This window comes from Jaculus jaculus, chromosome 1 (genome assembly GCF_020740685.1).
Source record: "Jaculus jaculus isolate mJacJac1 chromosome 1, mJacJac1.mat.Y.cur, whole genome shotgun sequence".
In the NCBI taxonomy this organism is placed as follows: Eukaryota; Metazoa; Chordata; class Mammalia; order Rodentia; family Dipodidae; genus Jaculus; species Jaculus jaculus.
The window spans coordinates 12,757,313-12,774,419 of record NC_059102.1 but is presented as its reverse complement, the minus strand read 5'-3'; the positions used below and the strand labels follow the sequence as shown (position 1 = coordinate 12,774,419).

General features: G+C 50.9%; 2 long non-coding RNA genes across 2 annotated transcripts; one reads left to right on the top strand and one right to left on the bottom strand.

Moving 5' to 3' along the window:
- Window positions 1-534: 534 nt before the first annotated feature.
- LOC123457644 lies at window positions 535-2,030 on the bottom strand. The gene is made up of 2 exons (XR_006635092.1): window positions 1,903-2,030; window positions 535-1,168 (listed from the first exon to the last, which is right to left on the bottom strand). It is a non-coding gene; the product is annotated as an uncharacterized LOC123457644 (long non-coding RNA).
- On the top strand, window positions 782-7,498 carry LOC123457645. The gene is made up of 3 exons (XR_006635093.1): window positions 782-1,176; window positions 7,086-7,229; window positions 7,459-7,498. It is a non-coding gene; the product is annotated as an uncharacterized LOC123457645 (long non-coding RNA).
- The last annotated feature ends 9,609 nt before the right edge of the window (window positions 7,499-17,107 follow it).

Below are 17,107 nucleotides of genomic sequence, written 5' to 3'. Positions count from 1 at the left end.
GCTAGTTTTCTGAATCCCCTTCAATTATCTTCTGGTATCTTGATCAGCATTTTCACATTGTGTTTTAAGCCATCCTGCCTCAAATTCTGACTTCATTGGGGGCGGCGTGAGACTTGGAGGGGACTGGTGATGATGGCTATATTTTATGATGTGTGACAGGAATAGGTGAGATACGGAGTTTGGCAAGCTGGAGGCTAGGGTTGGGAGGAGGAGAAGGACACTAAATATTGTGAAGTCACAGCGCAAAATATTTTTTTAAAGAGACATCAAAGTCTTTTTTTTTCCGTGGTGTCTTGCCTTGACCCCATTTCACACTGGCAAAACACAAACTGAAATTAAAATAAAAATACCAGGCTGGCTCCATGTAGCCAGTTGGGCTGCACAGCTAAGTTACCGATTCTATTAAAGTCACTAAATGCAAACATTCCAAGATTTATTTTCCTTGCTTATAATTTTTCTGCTTTTCCACTGGTGGGCTGTTTATTTCTAATAATTTGGTAGAAAAAAAAATACATTTGCTCATACCAGTGGAGGTCTTGTATGCCAAGCTGCAAACCAGAGCACATTTTATTGAAGAATAAACCCCCGGGAAAACAGGCTCCAGGGGGCCCCCGCTGACGGCAAGTTTACAAGCATAGTACAATTGACGCCATTATAATTAGCAACCCCCACACAAAGTCTTATTTTTCGGGGCAGAGATCTGAATCATTTTCTGTGCCCATGAATATCTCTGGATGAGAGCAAAAACATGGAGAGTGAGTCATAGACCAGCTTTGGGCTTTAAAGACAAAGGCAGATCCTATAAATCTAACCCACATTCTTTTAGTGGGAATGACTGACTTTTATGAAAACTGAGGATTGTAAATCAGAAACCTAAGTGGCTTACTTTGCAGCAGATAAACACAGACTTGTGTCGTGATGGAGCCCCACGTTAACCCTTTCATGGTGCCGTGGAGGACTGGGGACATGCAGCAATGGTGTCCTTCCTGGAGCTGGAGTCAGGAGGAGGCCGAGTGACTCACACTGGTGCGCCTCAGCTGGGGGCAGTGTAAGGCCTCAGGTGTTGGCTTGTTTCAACGGCTCCGCGACTTGAAATGACGGATCGGGCACAGCTGTGCTTGGAGAGGTCGCCTCTGTTGCAGCCTGGGCTTCTAAAATCCCCAAATCCCTGAAAAGGTACCAAATTTCCATGGGCTTAAACCTTCTCATCTGCAAAATGGCACTCTAGGTGGATCAAATAGATACATAATTCAGTTATGTAATATTCTCTCTCTCCTCTTTCCCTCCTTCTCATCTTTGTGCTTCTCCTTCTCCCTTCCTCTCCTCTGTTCTCTTCTTTCTCCTCCCTTCCCTGCTTCCCTGCTTGCCTTCACCGGGGATCTACTGCGGGGCCTCCTTCACGGTAGACACAGGGCTTATCTGCATTCTCAAGCAACCCTCTACCGGTCATTTTTTGGTGGCAAGACTGTCTAAGACCCAGCCTGGCCTTGAAGTCACTCTCTAGCCCAGGCAGGCCTTGAAACACGCGATCCTCCTGTCTCAGCCTTCCCAGCTGCTGGCTTTACACACCTGGGCCTCCAGGCTTTGAAGGCTGCGCATGTGTAACCAGCTCCAAAGGATGCTGCACTGTGCGGACCATCCAGTCTGGAGTTTGCCAGTTCAAAGGGGGATGGAACTTAGAAACCAAACGGCACCCATGTCTTCCTTCCTCCGTTTTTCTCTAAGACACACTCGCTGGATCATGCAGCCTCGAAGCTGATACTACGAGGCTCCTCAGTGCATCTCCTACTGAACCTCTAAACCCTCCACCAACTCCACACTGCAGGCTGCTCTTAGGGGAACCAGGGCTGCTCTGTGGGACGTCTCCATGGCTTGCCCCGAATCCCTGTAGCCGCCACATACTTCTCTAGCCTGGGTCTGCCCCTGGTCCGGCCGCAGCTCCAGCATAGCCCAGGACTGGCCTGGTGCTTTTGTGTTTAAACAAGGCGCACCCTGTGTTGCCCACTCAAACTTTAAAGGAAAACAGGACCTGCCGACCCCGGGAGGGAGGAAAAGAGCATCTATCATTTTTATGTGGCATTTCAAAGGAGGAGGCCCCTAGTTGGCTGGGAGACAAAGGCGCGCTCAGGGTTAATGGAGAAACCCCATTTAATCATTAACGCTTAATACTAAACCAGCTTAAACGCATAGGGAGGGCTCCCGGACAGCTGGGGCTCAGCCCTTGGGGGATGGGGATCCTATAGGGGATGGGAGGGATCCGAACTCTTGATGGTGGTCGTGAGTTGAGACCTGGGTCATTCCTGGCATATGAGGCTGTCTACTGATGAGACCCGAGTTTCTGGGCGACACCAAGCTGAGTTATGAAGCCCTTCCTGACAGCTCCCTTTGCCCTGGGAAGGTGGCACCAATTCACCTACTAGGGCACACCTGAGACAGCGGAGCCCCATGCAGCACCAAGTCCTGGGCACACCAGGCAGGTGGAGAGGTGAGACTCCGGGACAGTGCACAAAGTTCTCAGAGCCAAGCCAAGCCACCCGGGGCCAGCTGGGGCGCAGCTGCTGTGACGAGGACGCCACCTGGCTCATTTGTAGCACTGAGGGCGTCAACTCTGCCTCTGCCGGGCCACTCACCTCCTGTCCACCTGCCTCCCGCCCCACACGGGGCTCTCCACCGTGTCCCCACGTTAGCCGTTGGCCTGCAGCAGGGAGAAGGCACTCCCTGCACTGTTTATGCAGGAGCCTGAACCAAGCTTGCACCACACGTGCAGACTCACTTCTCCAGTGCTCTCGACCACCCGATGAGAAGCACAGAGAGGCAGCAGGACAGCTGCAATCCCTGTTCACACCTGGTCACCCCAGCTTCGGGTTCCTGACAAGATCCAACAAGCACCACCCTGAGTTTACTGTTTCCTAGCTGCTGTTGACTGGATGTTAAACTGAGTGAGTTTACCACAGACTGATCAGCCTGGGAAACCCACACGTGCACTCACTCAGAAGCAGAAACTGACCATGTCCAACTCAGAAAACAGCATTGTCTGTCCCTCCCCGTCACCCCATCCTCTCTTCTGACCCCTCTCGCTGACTTCTGGCAGCAGAGTCTGGCTGGGCCTTGATGCTGCCTCTCTGGTCTCAGTGGGGTCACGGGGTGCCCTCCTCCACCCCTCCTTGACCTTGCGTGCGTGTATTCAGAAGTTACTCCTGATCATTGCCAAGGATGGCTAATATCACTTATGTTTATGGGGACTGATTTCCCATCTACTTTTATCAATACTTTTTTGAATTATTTTTTTAAAAAGATTAAAACATGCTTTAAAAAAACCTCACGTAGCTGCCCTGGTAGAACCCAGGTGTGGCAAAGGTAGTGAAGATGGCTTGGGCATAAATCACAACCATGTGATGTTTTGGTCCTACTAGTTTAGGGTGACGGGGTGACTGACTGCGTAGTCAGTCGCTCCCAGCTTGGACCGGCTTGTGAAGTGGCCTAACCAAACCTCCAGGTGTATGCGCTTTCCAGGGCACACAGTGCGGTGACATTCCTGACTCAGAGGCTCTGGTATGTGCTAGGACACAGGGGCTCAGCAGGTGTGGGCTCCACAAAGCCCCCCTGTGCAGCAGAAGGGGATGGGACCTGCCCTGGGGCTCCAGAAAGTTCTGCTGACCTTCTGTGCCGCCCTGTGGGAAAATTCCACAGTTGTAGATAAGATCAGGGATTGTCAGGGGCTTGCAGGGGGGCCTCAAGCATGCCTGGGGCCAGGGTAGATGTAACCCCTAGCAGCTGTAGCTCAGGCCAAGGGGCCCATCCGGGGCATTTCTACTGTCCCTGCTGAGGACAGACCCTCCAGCGAATAGCGCGAAGCCAGGATGTGAGGGGCCGGAGGCAAAGCCTGCCTGGAGAAACCTGAGACACTTGAACATTAAGCCTTCTCGTGGGCTGAATGAGGGACCATGTCTCATTTCTCTCTCAGGACAGGAAAAGTAATCTACAGTCACCAAGAGGTGACAGTGCCTTGTTTACTCTCGTGGAGCTTCGGGGATCAGGTCACGGTTGTGGGCTGCAGGGATGGCTCTCCTAGGAGGTGGGGAAGAGGAGCTCTGTTCTTGTGCAAACCCAGCCCCTCTCCCTTCACAGATGAGCGACCTTTCACACCCTCCTCCCTTAAGTCCACACAGTCTCTGCTGTGTGGCTGTCATTCTGATCTGTCCACAGGGTTTGTGGGGAGAGCTGCTGACCTCCCTGGCTGTGTGAAAGGAGGGATGGGGTAAAATCTAACTTTGAGCTTAGCTGCTGGTCTTTGATTACAATTTTAGGTACTTCCCCATTGAGTCTGAGCTTTTCTTTGAGCAGAAGAGAAAAAAGACAGAAGAAGGCAGAACCTTCTCTGTGGGCCACTCAAGACTCTCTGGCTACATTGCAGTGATAGGCTCCACCCCAGGGTGACCTTGTAGGCAAAGGCTTATTTTCAAAGCAGTCTTCTAGATGCTTCTAAATGCCTCTCTCAGCAGCTTCAGTAAAGGCCCAAAGCTGGGTTCTAGCAGATATGGTATGCATTAGGAGATAGTTTTTTGTTTTTGGTAGGTAGTCAGCTAGGGAGTGATGCTCTCCTGCCTTGGCTGGAACTAGAGCTCCGATCAGATTCTTTCTCATCCAAGATGGTGATAAGGAGAAACTTGTTTGACCTTCTTGAACCTTCCCTGGGCTTAGCACGGATATAGGCAGGAAGCAAGCTGAGTGAGGTTCCTCCTGTGGTACGACAACCAGTCAAGATTCGGCATCTACGTTTGGACTCGACAGTGCGACTCATTCTAATCGGATGCCTACTTCATACAAACGTTCCTGAGCCAAGCCTCCATATGAGATTTTCTTGGCATACTCTGCCCTCCAAGCTTCACCTGAGAGCTTTTCTGCTTTTTTTTTTTTCTTGCGTCAATTTTCCCTTAATAAATCTTGAAAAATTACCTGTGTCTGCTATGTTTTTCAATTCTTTATGAAACATGAACAAGAACTTGAGAGTCACAGGCCTGGGGAGTTCTGAGCCCAGATCCCAGCTCGTCTCCCACAGCACTGTAGAGATCCAGTCCTGTGACAAGCCCAGCTGAGGAATGACACTGGTGCCTCCCAAGGAAACTTGACTCCTGGCTCTTCTCCAAGGAACACAGGCTCTACTCCGGGGTTTACAAACATCATTTGGCATTAAAAAAAAAAAGTGTGTGTGTGTGTCACACACATTCCATGGTGCATGTGTGGAGGTCAGAAGATAACCTGGGTGTTTTTGGCCCTCTCCTTCTGAGGTAGTGTAGGATTACCAGAACTTTGAAAGGAAACTACCAGTGAATAAAAGTGAGAAATGTCCCTGAGCCCATGAGGGAGAATCCAGTTCTTCCTTACCTCTTGTTCCCTACAGGAGAACTCAGAGCCTGCAACTTTCGAGAAGGGTTTGGTCCTTCCTTTTCTCTTCCTCCCTAAAAGAGTTCTACTTCTCCAGGTAAAAGGATGTGCGCCTAGACGCCTTGCATGGGAACTAGACCGACCACATCATCCCCAGTGTCCAGCGAAGCCTTGCAAACTCCAAAGCAGTAAACTGCAATGGGTTTCCACATTTTTTTTGTGGGGGGGGGAGACCCTCCCGCTTCACAGGAGCTCTGACTTCTTTCCTTTATGTAAGCTCTGTAATAAAATGTTTCTAGACCTTACCCCCTATGGACTGTGGATTTCACTGAATTCATAAGACAAGAACCTGGAGGCCACTGACTCAGCAGATGTTTTATGTGACTGTGACCGTCCAACCCTCTATCTCCTGGGATCTGCTGCTCTCAAAGACACCCTAAAGACCTCTGCCACTTCACTTGATTTTGAGACAGACTCTCTCTTCTTCACTCTCTCTCTCCGCCCCCTGCCCCACCCAATCACTGGAAAGGCCAGCCTTGCTGGCTCAGGAGCTTTGGGATTCTCCCGGCTCTGCCTCTCATTGCTGTAATTACAGTGCACCACCTTGCACCCGTCTTTAAGTGGCCTCAAACTGGGGTTAGAAGACTTGAAGACAAAGTGCCTTTGACTGCTGAACCATCTCTTCAGCCCTTGCTTGTCATTTCTGATGCTTAAAACAAGGTCCAGCTAAATTCGAAACATCCTATGTAAAACACTTGACTTCCTAGTTTGTCCCTCTTTCCAGTCATTCATTCATTATTTATTTATTTAGTCTTGCCAGAGATCTAACTTAGGGCCTTGTACATGCAGGGCCAGGGGTTTCCAGCCTCTGAAACCTGTACTGATCAAAGACACCCAATGTGCTTTGGTCTTTCTTGAAAGTTCCATATCCTAGGGTTGTTTTGGTTTTAAAGCGGGATGCTCCATATCTTACAAACATTCTGGGTTCCAAGTGGGGACAGTTGGGCATCCTCCTTAAATTTCTTCATCACATGCTTCCTCCCTAAATAGTGGCTATTTTATTAGAGACTGTTACTGATTTCACTTCACTCTCCTAACAACACTAACAGCAATAACAATATTTTTATGAATATTGAAACCCGCAGTTTTCGGGGTCCCTGTGCTAAGTAATGTGAAGACAAAGAACGTTCTCCAGTCTGAGTGTTAAGGATTGTGCAGCCGGGGGCAGAGGCACAGTCACTGAATTCCTCAAGCAGCGTTAAGCTCTTGTCTCCTCTCCACCAGGAGCCGTCTCTTCATTGCCAAGCCAACACCCTGGCTTCACTGGGCTCCTCAAACAAGTGCTCCCGAAGTACAGATTCTGCAGTCCACCTAGTCCTGCAGAAGCTGCCTTTAAGCTCACCACTTAAAACCCCGTCAGCATCCTTCTGGACCTCTACCATCTGAGGCTTCTAAGGCCAGGAGGGTCAGGCCTACCCCGTTTCCAAGTGTCTGTTAGAGAAGTCAGAAGCTGGCATTCTCTCCTTGATCTTAGTGAGGAAAAAAAAAAAAAATCCAAAGCTCAGAGAGGTGAAGTCTCCTTTTCAACGAGTGATGAGAATTTCCTCTTCTGAGAACCTGCAGTGTGCAGGATAGGATACTGAACACCGGATGTGGGCATTTCACTTAATCTTTCTTTCTTTTTTGGTTTTGCTGTGCAGGGGATGGACCCTCAGCCTCATGCGTACCAGGTTAGTACTGTACCTCTGAGGTCCTACACCCCCAGCCCTCATCTCACCGGACCACTGATGCTGGACATGTTAACTGCATGGGCTGCCCCCCGCCAGGCGCCCAGCCCTACTACGGTACGTGTGTCCAAGACTCTCGCCTTGATGATGGCTGATATCTTGATACCTCTCTGTGTTTTCTTGTGGATGTCTGCTTGTTTCGTTGTCCCTGTATGCATCCAAATCCCCCCCCCCCCCCCCCCGTGTGTGTGTGTGTGTGTGTGTGTGTGTGTGTGTGTGTGTGTGTCAGGGGCTCTCAGTACTTTCTTTTCTTTGCTCTCTAAATCTCTTTTCATGTTTCTTCTAGGCCCACCAAATGGACTCTCAGACCACATGGGTGTATTAATTCTCCTTCCTTTGGTTTTGTATGTTCCTAGATAAATATAATAATTTAATAATTATCCTTCTCAGTTTATTTGCCAAATTCTCTGGTTAAATACAAACATGAACTCAGGCTTTGGGGTTCGAGGACTGTATCTGAACTCCCACCACCCCATAACAGAGCCATCTGTATATCCTCATCATAAAAGAATGCTAGGCACATTTGATCAAGGGACCTCCTTAAAGACCATATGTTAATTTCATGACCTCCTAAGGCTTCATCTGCAAATACAGTCATGTTATGAGGTTTGAGGAATTTTGAGGGAGTGGAGCATGACTGACCCCATAGCAAATAGCGTGAACATGTCTCAGGGCAAGAACACAATAGGAGCACAGGGAATAGCCAGGGGTAATTCATTCCCGCATGTTGGGATAAGATGTTGGAAGCATCCTTCCAGTGGATGTGCAGCAGGAGCGCCCGTAGAATCAGATGCCAGCTCTGGTGTCCACTCTGCCATTTCCTTGCCACAGGGATCTGGGTGGTCACCTCTTCTTGAATCCATATGTCCCTACTCTACCGGAAGGGAGAGGAAGTGACCCTTGTCTCAGAGCCAGGTGAGGGGGTGGCGGCCCTTCCGCCAGCAGGGACCTGTGGGACCTGCGGCTTCCTTTGTTATTTTCGAATTCATTTTTGCTCCTGAACTGAGCTGTAGGGAAGACGTTGGCATTTGCCTTACCTCCCGGGGTTCGTGTGAAGATCCAAGTGCTTCTTAGTAAATGTTAGCAGTTGAGTTTAAAGGTTCTTGTTAACATTGGCTATGAGACTCTAATACGCTTGTAGTTTCAGACATGATCAGGAAACTATCAAGGGCCATAGAAAGTAGCCACTGGGTCTAGGTCTTTCTACTACCTGCCTCTTTCTAAAGGCTAACAAAGCTTTCTCTCTGTGGTAGGTGGAAAATTTTTTTTTTTTTAAATATTGAATACTAACCTTCACTGTGTAGGTTTTCAGAATTGGAGCCTCTGGAAGGGATTGGGTCATGAGTGGGATGGGTGTCTTATGACACGCATGACAGCGGGCTTCCTCTCTGTTGTCCACATGAAAGCAGAGCAAGAACACTCACCGCACAACAGGACTGAAGTCATCACCAGCATCCAACCTCGGCCCCTCCTAATCTCAACCTCTCCGGCACCCAGGACGGTGCGAGAACGAAGTACCTCCTGGTTAAACCACCAGCCTCTTGCAATTCGTTACAGTAGTCTCTTTTCCTGGGAAATGTATAGTGTGTTCGGCAAGACCTACACCTACCCTATAGGATTCCCATGGACCCCGCTGGACAGGCAGTGGGGGCCTAGAATGGTTTGAATAACAAGGAAAAGGCACTGGGGACGTGGAGACTGGAGCGTCCCTGGGGCTTTTCTGTCCAGCTGGTTCAGCCAACACGGTGAGCTCGAGGTTCAGTGAGAGACTCCGTCTCAAAAATATAGTGAAGGGTTAGGGAGGTGGCTCGGTGGGAAAAAATGCTTGATGCCCAAGTGTGAGGACCCGAATTTGCTTCTCCAGAGCCCATGCAAAGCTAAGTCCAGTAGCCCACCCCTGTAATCCAAGAGCTTTTACAGCAAGATGGGAGGCAGAGAAGTCGAGTCACTGGCAGCTTGTGAGCCAGTCCGTCCTGGCTGCGCAGCAGTGAGCAAGAGACCGTGTTTCCAACAAGGGGGAAGGTGAGGACCAAAAGCCAAGGTTGTCCTATGATCTCCACGGCACATGTCTGCTATACTCACCACATGAATACACACACACCACACACACACACGGTGGAAAGAAACTGAGGGAGACGTCTGATATCAAGCTCTGACCTCCACATGCCCACACATGCATGTGTACCTGTACGCATGTATATGCACGCACGCCAAACATGCAAAGGACAGAGCAGTGCCTGGCCTAGTCTGCAGGGCAGAGAGGCATCCAGGAGTCTTCCTGTAGGACAAGAGGGCCTGAGGAGAGGGGAAGCCAGGCAAGCATTTGGCATAGGCATACTTCCTTACCCCATCGGCACCTGTTCTAGAGTCCTTGCCAGTGGGGCCTGAGGAACGCCTGCCTTCCTCTACACTCCACCAGCTTGTCCACAGCAGCTGCACGACTTTCTGGAAGATTTTGCCTCAGCCTTGACGTTTAGCCATGTTGCTGGCCGGCACTGCTCTGCGTGACAGTCCCCCACGCTGATTCCTTATGCGGGCTCCGAGTCGGAGTTCCCCAGATAAGGCTGCGGCAGGGGCCACTCAACGCGGGCACCGCGGCACGGCAGTTGCGCTCAGGGGCCTGGGAGCCAGGCCCACCTCCATCCAGATCCCAGCACTGTCCTTCTTGGTCATAAGGCCTCAGGCCAGTCCCCCACCCTCTCAGAGTTTCCACAGCCCCCACCGTAAAGCTGGGGAAATAATAAGAGCTGGTCCCCCAGGGTGGATGAGCGTGAGAGGTATGCGGTGTTTGCCCTCAGCTCAGGGTCTGGTCTGTGTCAAGGCACAATGAACACTCTCTTCAAAGGGAACATGCAGTTAGACCCAAGCCACTAATCAAGGGCCAGGAACACAGTTGCAAGATGAGCCATCTCCTGAGTCATGAAGGGTGCTGTCTTGACCTCTGGGTGTAGGAACCTAGGAAGGCAGGAGATGGGAAGTAGACCAGGGAAGCCGCTGGGCCTGCAGGACGAATGAGCGGTGTGCATGGGAGGTGTGGGTCCTGAACGAGGGAGGAAGGAAGGGGTATCAAGCTTCTCAGGCCCACCTTGGAGAGGAAGGATTTGTCATCTTCACAGAAAGAGGGGGCCTTGCTGTGGGACTCCCTTGGGCAGTGGGATCCCAGAGACTCAGTGCAACAGAAGCACTCGGCAGAGGGATGACGGTGAAATGCAGGTGGCTCCTTCTTATCTGAACAAGGTCAAAAGTCAAGCTGGTCCATGGATTGCTTAGGAACTACTAGTCAGAAGCCAGATTCGATGTGCCGTCTGCTCGGGTCCACGCTTCTTCGCTTCGGCTGGGTTCCTGCCTGTGGTTTTGTGCCCAGGAGCTGCAGAAAAGAGAGGGCCTGGGTTTATCATGAGACCAGAGCATTTGTGCTTCATTGTAGAACAGTGTGGGCACAGGGAACAATGCTGGCCGTGCTTTCTGGACTCCATGGAGGTGGGGACCAGCAGACCCTGTGGCCCTTGTGCAGGTAGTGAAGGGTTTATGGCAGCCATAGGAGTGGCCAGGACTTCTGACTTCCAGGGTAAACAGCTGCGTGTGGACTTCTGCTTTAGGAAATGGCTCTAACACCCTCTCTATGACTCTTTATTTAAAAAGATTTATTTATTTATTAGAGACAGAGGGAGAGAGAGAGAGAGTGCACACCAGGGCCTCTAGCCACTGAAAATGAACTCCAGATGCATGCACCACCATATGCATCTGGCTTACATGGGACCTGGAGGCTCGAACCTGGGTCCTTAGGCTTTGCAGGCATGCACCTTAACCACTAAGCCATCTCTCCAGCTCCCTTTCTATGATTCTTGTGGCAAGTGAATTCCAGTCTTCTCTACTCGATCCTGATGTCAAGCAGGGGCCAAGGCAGCTCTGACATCTGTGGCATGAAGGAATCAGGACTCTCAGGGGCCACAAAGGTTTTAAGACTAACCTCCAGTATAGTGTCATCAGGTGGCTGTGTGTGGGGGTGGCAGCTGGTTAGGACTACAAGGCATGGGGGGAGGGGGGTGGCTGGGAACATGGTTCAGTGGATAAAATTCTTGCCTCACAAGAGTGAGGACCGAAGTTCAGGTTCCCAGCACCCACAAAAATGCCAGGTAGGCATGGCAGCCCACCTGTAATCCCAGTACTAAGGAGGTAGATGTGGAAACAGGCTTCCCAGGGCAGGCTGGCTAAAATAGACTAGAAAGTCAGTGAGCTCTGGCTATAAGTAAGAGACCCTGTCTCATTAAATACAGAGAAAAGTGATCAAAGAAGACACCAACATCAACTTTGGGCCTCTGGATGTTGGCACACACATGTGCATACATATGCACACACATGCATACGAACATGCATACATTATGCACCCAACACACACACGGACACATAAAAACATGTTTAGAGAGAGAGACTTGGTGCGCCAGGGCCTCAGCCACTGAAATCAAACTCCAGATACTTGCGCCACCTAGTGGGCATGTGCAACCTTGCGCTTGCCTCATCTTTGTGCATCTGGCTTACGTGGGATCTGGAGAGTCAAACATGGGTCCTTAGGCTTTGAAGGTAACAGTCCTAACTGCTAAGCCATCTCTTCAGCCCTCAAGAAAAAAAAAATTTTTTTTTAAAAAAAGACTGTAGGCTATCACATCCTGGGTGCCAGACAGTTTGCTGTGAAGTCACAGTAAGTCCACGTAAGAGCTCTGAAGCTGAGGGTTTTGTTTCCAATGGCTCCCAGCACTTCCAAGGGGGCCAGTTTGGAGGGGTTGCTGCTCTTGCTGTTCCCCATGCTGCCATCTGTTGCTATTAGTTTCACTGAGGATCCCATCCCTGTCCAGCAAGGTCCCACGTGCAGGTGATTCAGGAAAGGGGACGGAAAGGGAAGTGGGGACCCAGACCAGGGCATGGTGCACAGAGCCTCAGAATCTACTTAGAGAAGAACCCACAGCCCAAGGCTGGCCCCTTTCTGGAAGCTGTGATGTTACCGTTCGGTGCACTCCGCAGCCACGTCTAAGCAGGGACTCCCCAGGTCCCACATCACCGCTGGGAGGCCCCGATCACCGCCCAGCTAAAGTGCCTTTCCCACTTCCTTCTCCCTTTTTTTCCCCTGAAATGACTGAAACCTTGCCTCGCTCTGAGCAGCATGCCAGGGACCTGGGTCTTAAACAAGTGCTCCTTGTCCTTCACTGGCCACTTGCACATCCACCGCAGGTTTCTTGGCCCTCTCCAGGCCCGCCCACTGGCACTGGCTCCCCATCCTCTGCCTCCCAAGGCCTCCCACTTCCTGCCCCATGGAGAACACAAACCCTCTGTACTTTCTGCAGTCCCGTCCATCAAAGTGCAACTCACAGACCAAAACATCTTCGCTGAGGGTGGCTTCAGGGCTGTGGCGGCCAGAGCTGTGGCCATCGGCGGCACTGCGGACTTCCTTCTGCTGACGTGAGGAGAGGTTCCCACTCTGGAATGGGGGGGACGGAGCCAGCACTCACTGGGCACCTGTCCTTGCGGGGCCTCGAACACCTCATCCAGTTCACCAACAACTTGACGGACCCTGGCAGGCGGGCTTTGTCTTCCCCACTTCCTGGATTAGCAAACAGTCTCCAGAGTCTTCCATGACTTTTCCAGCCCCGCTCAACTTCACCGCGTCAGAGTTAGGATTGAATCTGAGTTTTACCCTAATGCCACTCTTTTTCTTTTTCTTTTTCTTTTTCTTTTTCTTTTTCTTTTTTTTTTTTTTTTTTTTGCAAGGGGATTCAATGCGTGTGCATGCGCACATACCTGTGGGAGCTTGTGGACAGGTGTGAGCATGTGGAGGCCGGAGCTTGACGTTGGGTGTCCTCCTCAACCTCCCTCCTCTCCGTTCTCCTGAGGCCAGCTCTCTCACTCGAGCCCAGAGCTTGAGGGTCATGCCAGTGCACCTCGTCAGCTTGCCAGGGGTTCGGTTCTGCCTCCACCTCCTCGTGCTGAGATCACAGGCCGCTGGCAAGTATGCGCGTGCTGCGGACCCGAACTCGGCAGCTGCAGGCCCCACCACGTGCTTCACTGACTGAGCCATCTCCCCAGCCCCCCAGTGCCTCTTCTCCTTGCCGACCATTTGGCTGTGAGACCCCACCCCACCCACAGGGAGCTCCCTGTCTATGGCACACGTATTGTGCCAGCAGGACAGACACTCTAATAAGGGCACGATTTACTTGAAACCAAGTATTGAAAACGTCTGAACAGCTGTTGCCCTGGACAGCTTCCTCGTCAGAGTGCCACTTGCAGGGCTGGTTTGTGACCCTGAATCTCCATGTGCCTTCTCCGGAGCTGCACCTATAACTTGTTGCCTCCTCTAGGTGGGGCACTTTCTGCCCTGAGGCACAGGTGGCACCTCCCTGTATCTGCCCAGCCAGGACACTGGGGGCTGGCACCCTTCATTGTCATCTTACTGTCCCCTCATGCCGACATCCTTACTCCTCTGTTCCCTCTTCTCCTTGCTAAGAACATATGTTTTTGGACCCTGTCACCATTCTGGCTTTTTGCTCAAAATTTCTGGCACCTGTGACCGCCACCAAGGGCTTCTCAGAGCCACGGGTGCCAAACGCAATGTCTGTCTCAGGAATGTGTCTGCAGTGGTATCTGATGAGCTATGCCCTCTGACTCCATGAATCGCTTTGATTTTTTAAAATTTTTTGTTTATTTTTATTTATTTATTTGAGAGCGACAGACAGAGGGAGAAAGAGGAAGAGAGAGAGAGGGAGACAGAATGGGTGCACCAGGGCCTCCAGCCACTGCAAACGAATTCCATATGCAAGTGGCCCCTTGTGCATCTGGCAAATGTGGGTACTGGGGAATCGAGCCTCGAACTGGGGTCCTTAGGCTTCACAGGCAAGTGCTTAACTGCTAAGCCATCTCTCCAGCCCTCCTCTGCTCTGATTTTTATAAAACTTTCTTAGTTCCAGAAACTGGCATCCTAGCAGGCTCCTGGGGTGAGTCAGAAGCTGATGGCCCAGCACCTCAAGAGGCTGTGAATGCCGCAGTATGGAACAGATGCAGCTTAGCAAACGGCCTAACACTGCTTTCATTGGCTCCTTTTGGTGCGTGTGCACGTGTGCGTGCATGTGTGTGTAGTATGTGCTGTGTGTGTTATACGCTCCTACGTGGGCAGATATTCACATCCATGAGCAAAAGGCCTGAGGAAGATGTTGGGTGTCACCTACTGCTCGTCCACCTTACTTCTCAGACAAAGTCGGTCTGTCAGTGAGCCTGGAGCTCCCTGTGCTTGTGAGACAGGCTGATTCAGGGGTTCCAGCGATCCTCACGCTGTCACGCTTGGGCATCTCGTGTTCTTACCCCAGAGCGTCTCCCCAGCCCCTAAACACTGCTTTGAAACCGAGGGCAGAGAAGCCGCTCTGCGGTGTGGGAGGAAGGGGCTGGAGACGGAGGGGGCTTCAACCAGAGGCTGGCTATTTCCTGCATCTCACCATCCTCAGCCTCTCCAGCAGCTCTGCGAGACAGGCCTAATTAGTCCTTCCCACAACGAAAGGAAATGGAGGATCAAAAAGTAAAAGTGGCCTGAAAGGATGGCTGGGTGGCTTAGGCGTTTGCCTGTAAAGCCAAAGAACCTAGGTTCGATTCCCCAGGACCCACATAAGCCAGTTGCACAAGGTGGCACGTGCGTCTGGAGTTTGTTTGCAGCAGCTGGAGGCCCTTCTGCACCCTTTCTCTCTCTCTGTCTCTCTCCCTCCCTCTTTCTCTCTGTCAAATAAACAAAAATAAAAATAAATATATAAAAACTATCTTTACAGACATCTGACCTCATCCTCTGGTATAGGGCACACACTTCTGCACACAGATGTTCACACATACACACCCCATCTATGGTTTTCTAGGTGTTAGTGAAGACCCTGAAATTTGAAATGATATCTGCCCAGTTTCAGAAACCTACACACCCTTCCTGGCTGGGCCCAAGACTGAGCAGGGTCCAGGTGGGCCACATACTTTTCCACAGGCCGGCACAGAGTGAGTGCTCAAAGCATGCCATGCGATGCTGGAAGAATGAATAGGAGCTTGGCAACCAGCCCTGAAGTCCCCTCCCCCTCCCCCGCCATGACCTCATGCCCAATCCTCCCCTCCCTCTGCTTCTTTAATCTGAAAGGTGATCCCACTCCGTTTGCCCAGTGGATAAGGCCATGTGGCTCACCTGCACCTGTTATCCAAAGCTGATTTCACATCGGAAGCTGGACTGAGATAAGACTGGAGTCCCAGGCAGCCTGGAGCTAGCCGTTCAGCTTGATGCCACTAGTGCCTTCTGAGCCACTCCTAAGTGCTGAGCTCTGTGCCAGGCCCACAGGATAAGGCAGGGGGCTAGATCGCCCCTGTCCTTGCATGGCTTATTATCTGCCAGGGAAGGAGCACAGGAGAGTGGTGGTCTGAAGCTCAAGTGTTGCACGCAGACTCACGGGTTTGCATAATGGATACCCAGCTGGAGGCACGGTGCAGGAAGGTAGAACTTTTAGGAGAACGTGTGTCACCAAGGGTGGGTCTTGAAGTGCTATGACACAGGCTCACTTGCTCATCTCTCATACACTCTCTCTCTCTCTCCTTCCTCCTTGCTCATGTGAAAATGTGGTCTGAGCTTCCAGCTTTGACCATGATCTCCCCACCATGATGAAACTTCTCTTTGAAACGGTGGGCCAAAATAAAACCTTCCCTTCCCGAAGCTGCTTCCGGTTGGGTATTTTTGTGCCAGAAAAAAAAAAAAAAAGTAACCACACAAGGTATGAAAGCCATCATTACAAATAGGATGAGAGGGCTGGAGAGATGGCTTAGCGGTTAAGCGCTTGCCTGTGAAGCCTAAGGACCCCGGTTTGAGGCTCGGTTCCCCAGGTCCCACGTTAGCCAGATGCACAAGGGGGCACACGCGTCTGGAGTTCGTTTGCAGAGGCTGGAAGCCCTGGCGCGCCCATTCTCTCTCTCTCCCTCTATCTGTATTTCTCTCTGTGTCTGTCGCTCTCAAATAAATAAATAAATAAATTTAGAAAAAAAATATAGGATGAGAGCTAGACAAAGGAGGAAGCGTGGAACATGTGGTCACAACACACAGCCCTGGGGTCAGGCCCCGGGAACAGAGTCTGAGAGAGCAAAAGCAAGCAAGGAGTTTAGTGATGCCACAGGAAACACCTGTCCCTGTCTGAGCTAGAGCCTCCTCGAGTGAAAGGTGCTGGCGGGTCTCACGTCCTCTTTTCCTGGCTGGAAGGCTTTCCACGAGCCACATCCGCTAGTTCAAGTTCCACTTCCTGCTTGCTCCTGACCGCCAGGCTCATCACCGGGTTGCCTCCAGGAGCGTGACTCCACCTCTGCACCGTTCACTCAGGCTTCTTGCCTCTTTCCCCTTATCCCCAGTCCTCCTGCCCCGTCCCTCTTCCTCTCAGCTGGTGTCTACAGGCCTCCTTGCGGTCTGGTTTTGATTGCTAAATTTGCAGGGATTTTATAAGCTGGCTAAACAAAGCCACATTAAAAAAAAAGTTGGGGGCTGCAGGGATGGCTTAGTGGTTAAGGCATTTGTCTGCAAAACCAAAGGACCCAGGTTCAAATCCCTAGGACCCAAATATGCCAGATGCACAAGGGGGCGCATGCGTCTGGGGTTTGTTTACTGTGGCTGGAGGCCCTGGCGTGCCCATTCTCTCTCTCTCCTTCTTTCTCTGTCAAATAAATAAAAATGCAATATTAAACAAACAAAGTTACATAAACCAATCCAAAAAATTACACTCTATTAGAGTCAGAGGTAATCAGTACTCAAAACTGACTATTTCCTGGCTATTTTGCATTTCCTATGACTTATTTTCTTAAAGATATTTATATCCATTGTACGGTGCTGAGAAAACATTACAGTAGCAGTGGAACTGCGAAATTCTTTCCAAGTTTATGCTCAGTGCTGT